General features: G+C 38.7%; 1 long non-coding RNA gene across 1 annotated transcript in view; it reads left to right on the forward strand.

Moving 5' to 3' along the window:
• LOC147999865 (uncharacterized) overlaps positions 1–3,307 on the forward strand; it is an 82,319-nt gene extending 79,012 nt beyond the window's left edge. Inside the window, exon 4 of the long non-coding RNA XR_015643139.1 lies at positions 2,731–3,307. This is a non-coding gene — a long non-coding RNA (uncharacterized LOC147999865). The remainder of the gene's footprint in view (positions 1–2,730) is intronic.
• The last annotated feature ends 12,646 nt before the right edge of the window (positions 3,308–15,953 follow it).

Raw genomic sequence — 15,953 nt, forward strand, 5'->3', positions numbered from 1 at the left:
AGTGAATCTTTTAATTTAAATGGTATAGAAAACAATAGATTTGGTATACATTTATGAATTAGTTCTTTAAGAAAGTCTCATTTTCAAAATCATGCTAACAGTGTGTGATTGTAACTTGCTTTCCAATGTTTTCAGAATATACCGTTGTGTTATTATACGCTGTAGCTCTATGTTGTAACTCTTCTTCATTTGGCCTTTAGTGAAGCTAAGTATCTATTCACATTTGAAGTGATCACATGCTTTTGTGATTCAGGTGATGTTTGGTTTTTCCATGTAAGTCCATCGTTCATATAGCAGTAATATAATGACTTTTGATAATTTTTTTAGTTCTTTTACTCCAAGTGAAATAATATTTGCTTTTCCCATTGTAAGTTGCCTAAAATTTTTTCCCATTTTTGCCTAAATTTTTTATATTTTTTTATTATTTACTTATGTATTTTCTGTTCAATATGATAAATTTCCTTTCTTTCAACTTGGCCTTGAACTTGCTGTATGACCAATGCTGGTTTTGAACACCTGATCGTCATGCATCAGCTTTTGGGTACGAGATTACAATTTTGTACTACCATGCCCAAATATATTTTTAAAAAACATCAAACATTAAATAATTTGAATTTTAACAACTTTTGTTCACAACGAAATGACGTATTAAATACGTATTTTGCTTAAGGAGGTATTCAGTTAAACCTGTACTCTGATGAAGAGGACAACAGGCAGATCTAGGACCCATGCTAACTGTGCTGAGGCTTAGAGGGATTATCTGAGGGATTTCTTTACTCAGGAGTGTAGATGCCTCCTTTTTGAAATTTTCCAAGATGTACACCAACACCATACTTTCCTGATTGTGTGCAGTATTCTAAAATGGTAGTTAAAAAATAGGAGATGAATTTGGATGTCTTATTTCACACAGAAGTAAGCCTCTTAGAGGAAAATAACTTATTATTTTTCTTTTGTAGCTGAAAAAATTAAGATATAGGATTATTAAGGACAACATGTAGGGACTGTATTGTTCTCATTTTTCATTGGTGCAACAAAATACTTGAGGGTAGGCATAATGGGAAGAAAGAAGGTATTCTATTTTCCTCTCCTGTTGATGTGATAAAATAACAACCCACCATCTTCCTGCCAATTACATGTAATTTAAAAAAATAATGTTATTGATAGTATAATGAGTGGAACATTTGGTCAGTACTGGCAATTGGGGGTGAGGCCATCTACTTGGGCATGACTAACCTACCAGTGGCCATATAACTGGTCAAACTCCCTAGTACAAATAACTCTGAGTGCTAATCTGTCTGTGGGGTTTTTGTACCAACTGCCCACAGTCCAAGGCTCAGGGAACTTCAGGGTAGGTAAGAAGGAAAGCTATGAAATGTTGACTTCTGGACAATGCATGGCTGTTGCACACAATGTTCATTAGCCAGGTTCCCTGCACCAGGAAAAGCCAATCAAAATTGAAGAATGGATGAGATGGGGGTTCGTAGGCTTTACCCCTTCAAAGGAGCTATTGGTAGTTGACAGCTACGGGAGGGAGAGTCCGACTTCTTTAGGGAAATTGAGACTTTTATTTGGACTTTTCTGAATTTGAGATGACTTAAAATTTAATAGGTAGGTTTAATATAGAATTGAATGTGTAGATCTGCACATCTATAGATACAGAGGTAGTTATAAGCTTGATATATAAAGGCATGAGTCATCAGAATATGGGTGAGGTTTTGGCCATGGGAGGTGATGAAATTTTCTATAAGAACAGACTGTATAGTGTGTTGGAGCGCAATGTAAAGTTTCAGGCTAGAAAGAAGATGGCATCTATGAAACTTTTAGAGCAGATAAAATCAGAAGAATAGTTCCCATCATTGAATAAGAACATTTGTTCTGGTTGACACAACCCAGACAGTGTTAAGTATGAAGAATGCATAAAGAAACAGTAGTGGCATCACAATGGAATTTCATAGAGATCAAAGGAACTTAGGTCTTGCCCATGAGTAGGCCCACACAATTGCCAACCCAACTGTGTGATTACACATTTCACCAATAGCACTGTATACTTTCAGATGCAAACTGGTACATCGATGTCTTAGATGTAGAACTAAACCATTTTCCAACTCACTGAGGTCTTGAGGTACCCTTTCTTAAGGAGTTGATTGAGGATAGGCCCCAGAAAAGTGAGAGAACAAGCTAATGGAGAATACATAAGAGACATAGAACACAGGATTCAGAGACTGGAGAGATGTCACACAAGTTTGATTATGTGAATTCTATCCCCAAACCCATGGAACGATGGAAGGGGAGAACCAACTACACAAAGTTGAGCTCAGATCTCAACACTAGCACTGTGGCTGGTGTGTGTGTGTGTGTGTGTGTGTGTGTGTGTGTGTGTGTGTGTGTATGTGTATGGGCACATGTGTGCCATCCCTTACTACATCATACAAATAACAATGATGGAAGAAACCAAGGAATCAAAGCAGCTGGTGGTAAAGGGAAATCTATTTACTAGGTTAGGAAACAATTAGTTCATGTTATAGAATAAGGAAGATACTTCTCTTGGAGGAAGGGAAGAGGAACAAAATATAAATGCCTGCTAAGAAGTTTAAAAAAATCCAATGGAAGTATTTCAATGAATATTATATTTAAGGGGAGAACATGGTACCCAAAATGGAAACTGAATCACAGTTTATTACCTACATCGTTAACATACCTTAACAATTATCACTGCTATTTATCTTTCAGAATCAGTCTAGAGAAGAACAACAGGAGACTGAACTAAGACTACAGGAGAGAGTAAAATGGCGGACCGTGCTATCATTGGAAGTGTATATACCATTGAGAGAGTGGAGGGGGACAGCTCACCAAAGAGAGGCAGCTTTCCAGTCCATCCTGTGGTCTTGACAAGAGCGTCAACCCATTCATATGGACCAATGCATGGAGGGTGAAATATTTTTGTCATTGCCGAGAGGTTTGGAGGGAAAACTGCTGATAAAACTATAAATGGAAGGAGCTGTGTAGGCAGAGTGGAGTCATTTGAGTGAGAGGGAGTTTCATCTATCATTGTGTGAGTCCAACAGAGAAGACATAGTGGTATAAATGTGCTAATTAAGTATTTGGAGTTGAGCCTTAGAGAAACAAAATGCAAGCAGTTAAAGAGTTTGCCTCTGGGGACTGAGAAGCAAAGGGAAGGAGGCAAAGAAACCAGAATTGATGGTTTTCTCCAGGAGCCCTTATGTTGTTTTTGGTTCCCAAGCTATCCGTATTTGTTACTTTGAATAAAAATAACAATGAAATAAAAACTAAAGTATAATAGTGGAAATGTTGTAAAAGGAGAACGTTTATTAGCAATGTACTAAAACTTAACGAAAAGCTATCCAGGAAAAAACTTAAAACACAATTGGAAGATTCAACTTAAGTTGAGTATTGGGAGCTGAGATCCTGTAGGACTAGTTTGGAAAAGATAATAAAATTTTAAGATAATTTTAATTAAAGAAAATAATTTACTTTTAATTTAACACAAATTTAATTAAAAATAACGATATTAAAAGTACCCGAGGATCAAAATGGTACAAAGTAGCAGACCAGAAGGAAGCAAATAGTCAGGGATGGCCCCTCCCTGCTTTCACTGGGACATTTATATGGAGCTTTGTGATAACTTGAGAACCAGTATCGAAAAGTAATTAAAACATGAAAGCATCTAAGAATTAGTGGCACTGACAGAAGATCATCGATAAAAGGGGGATAATGCAGTAGGGGAAGTGTTTTGTAGGTTTTTATTGAAGATGGGATCAAAGGGATTCACACACTTTAATTGTCTGTTGAAGCAATTAGATAAAAGAAAAGAATCATCGTAGGAGAGGTCGTTCATATTAAAGATGGCAAGAACTTGACAGGAGAGCAATCAGCCTCTTCCCCCAGTCACCACCTGGAGATCACCTTCAACACTTCCTCTGTGCTCCAGGACAGCAGCTAGTATTCTTGTGATATGAAAAATATGCTATAGATAAATCCAAGTAGGATTGGGTTGTGAATAAATAAATCCCTTAGCTCCTGTTGAACTTACCTTGAAATTTGAGCAAACCATATATAGGTTTAAGGCAAAGAAGTTTTCTATTTTATTCTGTGGAACACATGGAAAGTATCTCCTAAAGCTAGCTGGAAGAGCCCAGAGAATTGGATACACAGGCCCTACAGCCATAGACATTGTCCAGCAACCACAGTTCACCAAGTTTTCAGACTGTAATTAGCGGTTTGGTTTGAGTCAAACTTGAGACACAGGAAAAGACATTAGCAACTCATTATACAGAATAAACAAATTGAGGTTAAATGTTAAGTGGCACACTCAAGATCAGAAATCAAATTAATAGGAAATCTGAACCTAGATGTTAAGTGGCTGGTGTTGCAGTCAAGGGCCCTCTCAGTAAATAATAACTTTCACATCACAACACATTAAATTCATTCATCACCCTGAGACCAAGGCTTAGAGTTAAGGAACAGATTGTCAGCATTGTAAATGTCTACATTCAGGTATGGCTATTCTTAGTACATCTTGGTCCTTCAAAAGGTTCGCAGAAAGGTATAGTATCAGATACTAGATACTACAGAATTAGAAGGTATGGCAGAAACAGGGGGCCTCTGCCAGTCATCATCCCAATCTCTGGATGAATCATGCCCTGTGCCTCTTCCCACAGCTTAGTTAATATTAGCATCCTTTTACTTTTTAAATAGTATCCTATACTGGAAAATAATTACCCATGTGCCCCTTGTTTATCTGTACATGCTGTGATTAGGCAATAAATATTCCCTCTTCTCTCTTTTATTCTTCCTTTTCTCCTCGCTCATTAGTTTTCGAGAACAGGTCTTGTTATATAGTTCAGGCATTTCTCAAACGTATTAGCCTTCTGCCTCAGCCTCCAAAGGACCATGATTACAAGTGTGTACCATGATGCTTGGCTCCTGGATTTTCTTTCCAAAGATGCTTATTTAACAAACAACTTTGAAGACTAGACACAATCCTTCACTCTAGAGAAAAGTCTAAGCATGTTCTTGTCACAATAGAAAAATTGAGTTCATTAAATTGAAAGTTTCTCTCCCGTAGAACAACCAACTCTAACAGAGTCTATGTGCATGCAGGCATATATCTGCTGTGCTTTTCGGGTGTTCATAGGAGGCAAGTTTCTCTGACATACAAATGGTCTGCAGCTTAGTGAGGAATATACTTTTCATGCTGACCCCAGGGGTCCTGGGTCTTGCTAGTATTGAGGAATTTGTGTTAAGCAAACTTGTTTTCTAGCAAGCTAGGTAAAAACAGAGTCTTAAGCACTCTTAATAAGCATCTCTTTATCTTTTAAAAATGAGTAGCTGACTTGGGGCTGGAACCCTGCTGTAGACTACATTTCCCACATGCCTTTGCATGAGGACTCTGGTAGAGACTACATTTCCCATATGCCTTTCAACGAGCATGTGATCCCTTTCTGGCCAAGAAGCCAGAAAATACTTTGAGATCACAATCATAAAGGCAATGACTACACATGACCCTTGACCTTCTCTTTATCTTAGAGAGAGCTAGCCAAATGGTGGCATTCAGAGCCACGTATTTTAGCCTTAGGATAGAAATAAAATGTTGTTGAGAGTGACAGAGCCTCTCTGTTAGCCAGGTGTCCTATAGTATGGGAAGGGGCTAGGAGCTTCTACTTGAATATATGTGGTTTTGGCTGCTTTAATGGAAGCTTGATGTACACAAGGAGATGAAGACATGACCTTTGGGAGTCTGTGCTACACTTATTTTTAATAGATGAGAAAATGGAGACCTGGGATCAATAAAGGACTCGCACATAACTGCAGAGTGAGCAAAACTAGAGCTAAAATTCCTAATTAAACGACCTCTCCAACTCCCGTTTTTCATATAGCTCATGGCCAATGTACCCAATAATATTGAATAAATAAGCTCAGAGGTCCAGAGAGGTAGGAGTGCGGGGAAGTCTTTACAGTGAGAGAAATTGCAAGTGTAACAACTGATATCAATTATCGCGCCCCAGATGAGGAGATGAATATGGAGACATAATTTGAGCTTCATGAGCTGACGATCGAGGTAAGACTGAGAAATTGCTGGGGTAAAAAGTACTCAGCGGAGGATGAATGATTTACACCACAGTGACGTGGTTGGTGGTTTCTTTCAATTTTCATTGTTATGTCCCAGAAGCCCAATTCACTGCCTTTTTGGAACAGCTTCATTAAGCAAGTGAAATTTGAAGAGGGATCTGAGAGAGTCGAAATAGCTTTCATGGCTAATGGGCGAAGGAAAACTGGCTAAGAACTGACTTCATAAATCATGCAGTATCTTGTTTAAGACATTTCCTAAAATGCCTGTGGGTGTGGTGAAGATGTAGCGTTTTTTTAAGGCAATGTTTGTGATCTGAAGAACATATCGTTTTGTGGAGTGGCAAGAGCAACATTAAAAACATGGATGCGATTTTATACCCAGGATGGAGGTAGACAATTTCCCAGAGAATATTCAATTTGAAAGATGCTGACGTGTTTAAGAAATATCCTTTAGGAAGGTGAAGTCCTGTAGACAATGGCCAAATGATTCCTCCTTTAGTTGGAAAGTATTAATGAAGCAAGTTTTATTATTACAGTTGTTTTAAAGTTTTGAAGGGATTATTGGAGCTCTCCTTGAAGTCTTATGGTTTTATAGATTAGTGTGGGAGTAGGCTTGGGTTATAAAACTACCTAAAGATGAAATGAAAACTTTTATAGAGTGGTTGCTTTTGGATAGACATTGAAAATTCCTAGGTGTCAGATATAAAACTCAAGTGGGGAAGTTGCTTTGGGCTGGGACTCATCAAATGTGTTCTCCTAGAGCAAAGGAGGATGAACTCAGGGCTCTTAAAGGAGCTGTGAATCAATGTGGCCCAAAGAAATCCATGGGTGACATTCAGAAACTTTTTTCTATGTCTGCTACCAAAATTTTACGTTTGGAAAAAATTAATTGTGGCAAAACACTCTGCATTACACTGACTAGTGTAATGTTCATTGTGCGGTGAAAGCAATTTTTCTGTACTTTTGCATTCTCTGAAATTACTCTGTTCCCATTAAATTCTATTTGTTCCAATCTACATTGCCTGGAAAGCTCTCTAGGATCTTTTTTGTTAGATTGACTCAAATATTCTAGATATGTCATGTAAATGGAAAGACACAGTATGTATCTTTTAAAAATATTTATTTTTATTCTTGAGATTATAAATTAATAACAACGTCTTCTTGCCCCTTTCTTCCCTCCAAATTTTCCCACTTACTGTTTTCCTCTCTTCAAATTCAGAGCCTCTTTTTTCATGGTTATTGCATACATATATGTATATGTATATTTACTTACATATGTATTATATATATATATATGTAACCTGTTCAGTAAATATAAAGCTACATATTTATACATTTTCAGGCTGGCCAACAACCACTTGGTGTGTTCTTCCCTGGAGAAGGTTACCTCTCCCATTTGCAGCTTCCTCGGTTGTCTAGAATTCTTGTTGAGGTCTCCTGGACTTTTCCTCATGAAGTTTGGCATGCTCCTTAATATAATCCTTGTTCAGGGTAGCCAGCCATGTTGGTGAGGAATTGGGGGCATAGCTTCTGATGTTAGGAGAAGACATCCCACCTCAAACTCCCTCTTCTATTTCTTGAAACCTTTCTGTCCCTGTTTTACAATGTTCTCCGAGCTTTAAGTGTAGGCATGGGACATCCACTGGGACTAGGATCCAGAACTCTGCATTTTGACTTGTTGTGGGTTTCAGTGGTCTCTGTCTGTTTCAAAGAGATGTTTCCTCAATGAAGGGTGACTCTTACATAAGTCCTTAACATTTAATTACAGTACAGCATATGTTAGCATCTCCTTTTGATATCTGATTAATATTCAACTATATCCATATCAGTTACTTTTCTCACTGCTATAACTAAATACTTGGGAAAAAAACAACGCAGAGTAGAAGGGTTGATTTTGAATTTCAGTTCAGGAGGATGTGTCTGTCATGGTCAGGGAAGATATGACTGTGGTGGGGAAAGTGTCTGGTGGCACTGCAGCAGATGACAGTAAGAGGAAGCGGGCAACAGGACTCCGAGAGACCCACTTTTTCAAGAGAAGTTTCTAAAAATCCCATAACACAAAACAGGACCACTGGTTAGTGACCAAATGGTCAAACACATGTATCTATGGAGGGCATTTTATATTCAAACCACAGCAGTTTTATTATTATACATTTTTGTTTATCTATTTTCTCTGTTGATGAACACATCCTTCATTTTCCCTGTTCAGTTACTTTAAACAGTGCTGCAGTACATTGAGAGATGCAAATAACTCTTGGGAATCAGTTTTGAATTATTTTAAATACTCTGCTAGAGGTAAAATTTCTCTGTCCTGTGGTGATTATGTCATTAATTAAGAAAAAAACTGCTGTTTTTTTTTAAAGTGAAGTCGTGTCATTTTTTAACCCCAATCTATTTTGCATGAATGCTCAGTTGTATCCGTGAATGGAGAGACATCTTCACCTTTGATATAGTCTGATTTACCTTATTTAGTTATCTGTGACTTTAATGCCATGTCCAAGAAACCACTGTTAACTTCACCGTAGTGAAGTGTTTAATTTCAATTTAAGTGTTTTCAAAATATAACTTTCAGTATTGTATTTACTTTTTATTTTGTATGTTTTGAATGTATTTTTAACTGTATAATGTATCTGTTAAAATTAATGTATTTTTGTATTATCTTATTTCTCAGCACCTTGAAAATTACTTTTTCTTTATTTGTGTTGTCACATCTGTTGAAAGTTGTTAAATTTTCTATTGTGAAGTTTTATTTCTGAATTCTTTATTGTGCTCTATTGTATATGTGTGTGTGTGTGTGTGTGTGTGTGTGTCTGTCTGTCTGTCTGCCTGTCTGTCTGTCTTCATGGCAGTACTTTAAGCTTTGACTTACTGACATGTTGAAAATTTGACATTAAGAGATGATATATACAAAAATATTTATTTTAAAGTTTATTTGTGTATTGTGTGTGTGTGTGTGTGTGTGTGTGTGTGTGTGTGTGTGTGCACATGTGTGTCCATGTGTATACATGGGTGCCTGTGACTACTGGTGTTCTCGTAACACACTGCATGTATGCAGACAGAGAACAAGTTTAAGAGGTGGTTCTCACCTTTCATTTTGTTTACTTAAGGTTTCTCTTGTTTCCGCAGCTGTGTAGCATACTCAGTGTATCCTGATCTGTGAATTTTCATGGGAAATTCTGTCTCTACCTTCCCTCTTGTCATAAGAGGACTGGTATTACAGGTGGGCATCAACATACATGGCTTTTTATGTGTGTTTCGGGGATAAATCTCAGGGCATTAGGCTTGCTCACCGAGTGATTTCACCTACTGCCTCATTTTCCCAGGCATGGCAGATTATTTTTGATAGTTTCAAAAACTAAGTTGTGGATATAAAAATAAGCATTTAGGAAAGCAGTTAGACAACATGATCATGGATCAAAACAAAACAGTAAGTCCCTCTCGAAAGTCTGTGAACTCCTCGGTGAAAAAGCCATTGAGCAGATTTATAGAACCAGCAATCAGATCCCTACCATGAAGATGGTTCAAATTCAGTCGGAAGCTAATTGGTTATTCCCATAACAGTTATACCACACATGCCTGAGAAGGCTTACAATTGTCTTAAGCATGTCAAATACCTCAGGATTCACAGTCGGGTAAGAATGCTGATAACATTTCTCTTCCATCAGGCTGCATAGCATCTTCTGCCTCTACAAAATATAGGCACAAGGAATAATCTTTAAGCTTAAGTTTTCTAGGTCTTATGATCTACCTGTATGATATCTAGCAATAGAGTCTCACCATAAGTTCCTGTTGGGAAGCCATGAACAATGACAATAGACAGTGTTGTTTTAGTGGTGGTTAATGCAGAAACCTACCACTGGCCAAAGCACTCAGAATCAGGGTTGGCAAAATGCCTGGCTCTAAATGGGACAGAAATATCACCACTTCCAAGGTTTAGGGACTGCCATGGAAGACGGTGTTTGAAGAATATAAGGGCCAGAGGAGGGGGCACTGTAGCAAAAGATGTTTTCGGCACATGATGAGCCATTGCACTATGGACTCGGGAGTTCATGATTATCTATACATACTTGCACATGATCGGGCCCAACCATATTTGATCATGGTTGATAGAGGGCACATGAGGTCCCACAACTTCTCAAAGGACTGCTAGCATATAGGGTTTTTTTTGTTTGTTTGATTTATTTTGTAGAATTAGGGGTATCATTTCCTTCAGTTTTGATAATCATTGATCACTTGCCTTTGCTTTAGGAAGTAACTTCTCACTGACACTCTGACAAGAAATTAATTAAATCCAGAGGCCATATCCAAAGAGATCTGAGGAAATTAGGAGAAAGATGTATTGAGAAGTTTCCCAGTAGGAATGGGAGAAAGAAGAGAGAGGGAAATTAGGGTGCAAATTATTAAAATTCATTTATATATTATTAAACTGTTATAAAACAAACACAAAAGGCATTTAAAAAGATTCTTTGGCTGTTTGAGATACCTGAAGATTCCACATGAATTGTTAAAATATGTTTAAAAATCATCACTGGGATTTTTAAAATACGAATTATATTAATTTAAAAACTCATTTTGTGCCACATAAGCATTTGAATTATATTGGATCTTCTATATCTTCTAATACGTTGTGGGATAAGTTCTATTCCTTTGTGTCTTAAGTCTTCTTTAGCAGAATATTATGGTTTTGGTCTACAAGTCTTATAGATCTTTTATTTATTTTATTCCTTAGTACTTTTCTTTTGGATGCTATTATAATTGGAGTTATTCTCTTTTTTCCATTTATGTATTTATTTATTTATTTATTCACTTTACATCCCAATTGCAGCTCACCCCTCCCAGACTTCCTTCACATAGGCCTTCTTCCCACTTACCCCTCCTCTTCTCCTCTGAGAAGGAGAAGGCTGCCCCTGGGTACCAAGCTACACTGGCACATCAAGTCGCTGCAGAACTAGACACATCCCACTGAGGCTAGAGAGGCAGCCTAGTTATGGGAACAGGATCAACAGGGACAGCTTCTGCTCAAGTTGTTGGGCAACCTGTAGTTGTTGGCCATTCCCCTAGTCTTTGTTTCACCTTTTTCCATGAACTTGTAGGCAGGACAAGTTTTGGGTTGAAGGTTTTGTGGCTGGGTTGCTGTCCTTATCATTGCAATGAGAGTCCTGCCTGGCTACAGGAGGGCTACAGGAGGTGGCCACTTTAGGCGCCATATTGCCCACTGCTAGAAGTCTCAGCCAGAGACCTGTGCATAGACGCACTGGAGCCTCCCCATCCCAGCTCTTTGTCACATCTTACAGACCCCCATCCACTGATTTCCATTCATTCCTCCCTGGCTCTCCCTACATGCACTTATAAGTAGATATTATCCATAAATACAGGATATCCACGTTACAGCCCACCGACTCAAACAAGCTAATAACGAGGGGCCGAAGGAGGATGCCTGAATATCACTCAGAGGGGGAAATAGAATAGTCATCAGAGTTACATGGAGCGGGGGAACTGGGTGAAGAGGATTGGAGGGGGAGAGTGTGGTATCAGGTGAAGCTATTTTCTTGGTGTCTGTTTCACATTGCTCAGTGTTAGAGTATAATACTCTGTATATTGAACCATCTATATGTGGATTTTGTCTCCTAAAAACACACTCAAGTTGTCATTTCTAACAGTTTAATATCCTCAAATTCTTCTACTTTAAAGACATATATTGTCTGCAACCAGAGATAATTTTAATTCTATTTTTTGAATGATTTTTCTTGTTTAATTGTTCTGCCTAAGATTTCCATTAGCATATAACATTAAAAATAGATCAAATAGTTGTCCTTATCTTTTTCCTTACCTCAGAAGCAACAATTTTACCATTTTACATTCACTGGAAGTTCTTCCCCTTTAGGCTACTCCTCATTTTCTACTTGGCCTTGTGCTTAAAGAGAGCTTATTTTGAAGTAAAATGGTCTTATCTCTTAAGACAGTAAAAGTTGTATCGGAATCACCCAGAGAAGATTTTATTTCCTTCAACTTAATCTCTTCACGACACTTGAAGGAAGGTCTAGAAGTTAGGCTTGACTGGTGGGTGTCTGACGACAAAGAAAGAGGGAAAGTCTGATGTCTGGGTCCTAGATGATCCACTGTCCCTTGAACTCTTCTTAACTTCGGACAGTTTCTTGAAGCAGTCAATTAAACATTGTGAGCAACGTTTACTGTCGCCTTCCCCATATTTCTTGCAGATTGTCCCCTTTTCCTTGTCTTCCTCTTATCTCATTGAAGCGTTCTCTGACTTAAAATCTGAATAAGTATTTATTCTTCTGCTTGTGAAGGACATGACAACAGAGGATGCTTCTTTCTAATATATTTTAAATTTATTAGGAGTTAGGATCCATAGAAACACCACATCCTCAAATTCCCTGCTGGAGGGACAGAGCAGAGAGATGGTGGAAATTTAGTAGCTCACTTGGTTGCACTGTGAAGGATAGAACATACGGGATTTCCGAAAGACCCAAGTGTTTTTGTTTGTTTGTTTGTTTGTTTGGTCCCAACACACCCTCTGTGTTTTTACACGCACTAGTAAAATATGGGAGCAGCGTGTTGAAGCAGGCACTCAGTTTCTTGTCCATCTCTGGTGCTACCAACCACTGCGCACAAGTTTAGAGGGTGTCACCATCCAAGATGAATAGATCTCCATCTGAGAACGAGTGCACCACAGCTGCCTTGTGCGGAATCATTTGAATGAAGGCAGAGTAGTGGAATTGTAACTGGGGAAGGGGGAAATGGAACCAGTTTTATAGACTCTAGATGTAGAAAACAGAAGAGAACTCTATGTGATTCCCAAGTAGTTTTAATCGATAGCCCAAGTTAAGGTTTTGAGACCTCAGATTGTCTGTGAATCGCCAGGATTCCTTTTTTTTTTTAATAGGCTCTCTTTTCTGTTATCAGACATACTCTGTGCTTTTTGGATAATATGTGTGCCCAGCTTCTCCTGTTTCCAAGAGAAAAGGTGGCAATTGCCCTCATTTCCAAGGTATTGGAAAGTGGTGGCACCAAGGATCTGTAGGGATACTAATATTGATGTCTCTTGAATTATGTTAAAATAAAGCAGCAACGGAAATGGCACGATGGGATTATGGAGTATGGGTTTGAGTCCTGCATAGCACTCAGCGTTCTTACGTTCTAGAAATTGCCTTCGCTTCTACCACTTCTGCTCTCAGCTTTTGCACCGCCACGTCATGGATCCCCACACTGCATCACATTTCCTTGAAAAGAAGAAGACAGTTGTCAAAATGCATCCCAAGGATGATGTTGAGGGTGGCGGTTAAAATTTATTTCTTAAGTGCTCATAATAAAGCAGCTGTTATTCTAAATAGTATGCTATTTTTTCAAGCATATTAAAATGGTTGCCTTCGACAGCCCGTGTTGTAGAGATGAGCAAAGTGTCCCAAGCAGGCTGATTCCAAAACGTTGCATTTGCTGTTGTCCTCCTACTATTTGGTACTCACATCTTGGAAATTAAACAATAGTAATTTTTGCTGTTTTTGTTGTCATTCTTATTTTGGTTTTGATTTTCCCATTAAAAGTGAGTTTGTTTTATTAAGTAGTCATCCATATCCAGGTAAGATTTTGGGTTTCACCAGAGCTTTGACAACATTTTAAAACAGGGCCGGTTGTCATGACTTGGGGGAATGTTCTCCTGATGGCGCATGCACAGGGACCAAAGATGCATTTTAAACACCACATAACACCTATGAAAATATTTCCCCTAAAGACTTGCCTAGCTCCAGATGTCAGTAGTAAGGAAGTAGAAAAAGATGTGATTGAAGTCATTTTTTAAAAAGCACGTTCCGTGGTTAACTAGGTTGGTTTGGCAGTTTTAGCTGACTACATTTTAGGATCCATCTGCGACTGGGATCGAATTTTAGGAGAGCAAACATAAAATTAATCTTCTTCTATGATTCCCCAAGTCCCCAGCTCTGCTACACACTAAAAAATGTTGGCATGTATGAACTGCATGTGCAGAGAATACCCTCCAGGGTTTCTTCCTGCTTGAGTGGTTACCCAGGTGGATACTAAGTCTATCTGGCTCATTTGATTTTCCCATAAATTAGACAGTTGTGAGAAAAGTGTCAAAATACAGTACTGATACACTCATCTCTCCATTGGCTGCAGCCAGGAGGCCATCAAGGGTCCTGATGCTGCTTCCAGAGGCCATATACCTCGTTGTTTTCCTAATGACTTTCGAAGTCTAAAACAAAACTTGTAGTAAAGATCAGGAGAGCAGGCAAGCTGTGTATTTCATTTATTTTCATAATAAGAAAGTCATGCGGGCTTCCTCACTGGAACAAATTACCCACTTATTGAATAAGGAAAGCACAATATTACTTACAAACTATTCTCCACCGGCAGTCACAGTGGAGGGAAGATAGTTCTGGCATAATGTAATGGCATCCCAACTATCACAGCATCAATTCAAGTAACCAGGCAGTTAAAACAGTCTAGCAGGCATTGATGTTCTGTTCCCAGAGATGTTTAGCTATTTAATATCCAAGACAGCAGAGTAGCCAAGAGATGCAAATGTGAAAGCAAATATAATATTAATTTTGGAAAAGGACTTGGAAAGGGAGAGGTTGTCACCTATTGGCCAAGTGAATTTTTGACTTTGGAAGTGAATTGGAAGAGGAAAAAAAATGTGTTTTCTTTTCATCTAATAAAGTAAATCCAAGTACAGTTTCTTAATGATGCCATCCAAACTGCATTCATATTGTTGCCGTTGTCCCGAGAAACATAAAGGAATGCAAACATCTGTGCACAGCCCATGCATTTGTACACGACATGCTCACGCTGTAAAGTTTCCCATAAAACAAAGCTGCCTGGATATTACTCAGGCTTATTTTATAAGGCTGCCTGGATGTGAGAATGCAGAGAGGGCTATTACACACTCATAAATCCAGGCCAATTAGGCAGAGAAACGTTGCAAGCACAGAGCCACATGTTCTTGCATTCTATCACTCCCTTTAGGTGCTGTTCTGTGGGAGGGGGAAACCCTCAGCAGAACTCTATATGCAATACATTTTCCTGACAAGAGAAGCATGCCCATTTGGAGAATTCTGGCTCCTTTCAAGACACTCTTTCACATGGCCTGGTGTCTGTTAGTTCCTATGGTTGTTCCGTTTCAAAGGAGGGCACATGGTATCATCAGCTTAGGGGGAGAGTTATGGAGAGATGGTGGGAGTAGATTACTTAAATGTACAACCATGACACATCAGAACATCCCACTTTTCATGAATACAGTATTCTATTCTTTATGACATTTAAACATCCTGTTAAAACTTACTGTTTTCCCCACATGTGGCCCATACATTGACAGCCACCAAACTAGATAAGATGGATGAAGCAAAGAAGTGCAGGCTGACAGGAACCGAATGTAGATCTCTCCTGAGAGACACAGCCAGAATATGGCAAATACAGAGGCGAATGCCAGCAGCAAACCACTGAACTGAGAACTGGAAGTCCTTGGTCCTGCCAAAGCTGGACTCCCTAGTGAACAGGTTTCTTGGGGGGGGGTGGGCAGTCATGGGGGGAGGTTTGGGAGGGGAACACCCATATAGAAGGAGAGGGGGAGGAGTTAGGGGGATGTTGGCCTGGAAACTGGGAAAGGGAATAACATTGTAAATGTAAATAAGAAATACCCAATTTAATAAAGATGGGGAAAAAAAAGAAATCCAAGAAAAAAAAAACCTCACTGTTTCTTTTTAAACCCTTCAATGGTTTCACACAGGTGTGTAATAATTGCTTTGCATCCATTAGCTTCTCAATTCCTGGCCTCTCCCACTACAACTATATCACCAAAGCCCACAGTGGCTGGGAACCTGCATATTATT

Source organism: Rattus norvegicus, chromosome 18 (genome assembly GCF_021556685.1).
Source record: "Rattus norvegicus strain SHRSP/BbbUtx chromosome 18, alternate assembly SHRSP_T2T, whole genome shotgun sequence".
Classification (NCBI taxonomy): domain Eukaryota; kingdom Metazoa; phylum Chordata; class Mammalia; order Rodentia; family Muridae; genus Rattus; species Rattus norvegicus.